Below are 1,231 nucleotides of genomic sequence, written 5' to 3'. Positions count from 1 at the left end.
ACGGGGCGGGTTGGGGGGGGGGGGAACCGCGATCCAGTGCTTCGAGGCTTCGAGGCTCACGGGCGACACCGTGCTTGGGCAAGTGCTTTGCGAACGCTCATTGAAGAAGCAGCTAGGACAGAGAGGGCCCGGGTCCCGCGCGTCTCCAGGGCCAGCCTCGGGCCGTGGAGCTGCGGGCCTCCCAGGGTCGGGGCAGACGGGCTGCGCTCCTGCCTCGGACAGGAAGGCGGCGCGGACTCACCCTGCCCGCCGAGGTGCACCCGGCCTCCCAGGCGGGCTGCCGGGATGCACGCCCCTGGATTCAGAACAGGGGGCTCCGGGGCCTGCTCACAAAGGCGCTGGCTGGCCAGAGGGTCACGGCTCCTTGTGTCCTACCCAGTTGTCCCAGGAACGAGAGCAGCAGCGGGAATGGGGTGGGGCGACCTCCCCCCCGCGGGGGGCCTCAGTCTGAGGGACGGAGGGCGGGGTGCTTCCTTCTGAATTTCCGTTAGGGGATGTCAACCGTCGGAAGGAAGGACCCCGTCGAGGCCGGACAGAAGGACCCGGCCTGGTGGTTCCCGAGTGCGCAGGCCCGACCCTGGCCGCCACCCACAGACACGGTGCTCAGCCAGCTGGCTTCCTGGAGCGGCTGCGCTCTGAGGCTGGGTCTCAGGATCCGGGCCGTCCAGCTCCCTGGCCCCCCACCGTCTGGGCCAGGACTGATGGCCGGTGCTGGGGCTGTGGCCTAGAGGGGAGGCCAGAGGGAGGGCCGCTCCCTGTGGTCTGGGGAGGAGAGAGGCACCAGGCGTGGGGTCTAAGTGCTCACTCTGTCGGGGGGCCATGGACAGACCCCCCCAAACTTGTCAAGTGCTTGGGCCCAAAGGGCCTGAATGTTTAGGAGAAATGGGGCTATAGCTCTAATTGTTCTCAGGGGCACAGAGATAAGGACTGAAGGCGTGCAGGTGTGGTTCCGGGAGGGAGGCAGGAGAAAGATGCCCGCCAGGACCGGCCGGAAATGACGGCATGCCCCTCGTGGGGACCACAGGGGACAGGCCTCCGGTCTCCACTGGCCAAACTTCCTGTTCTGGGCAGAGAGGGCCATATCGCAGAAAAAAGCACACACCTTATTCTTTAGCAGAAGAGATATAATTTGGGTTTACAGAAATGGGCGGCGATATCTGAGGTTGACTCTGCCAAAGGGTCCCGTCTGGATGGAGGGGAGGTCAGAAGGCCTGCACCGGGCCTGGGGCCT

This window comes from Suricata suricatta, chromosome 8 (genome assembly GCF_006229205.1).
Source record: "Suricata suricatta isolate VVHF042 chromosome 8, meerkat_22Aug2017_6uvM2_HiC, whole genome shotgun sequence".
In the NCBI taxonomy this organism is placed as follows: Eukaryota; Metazoa; Chordata; class Mammalia; order Carnivora; family Herpestidae; genus Suricata; species Suricata suricatta.
This window is presented reverse-complemented; position numbering follows the sequence as displayed.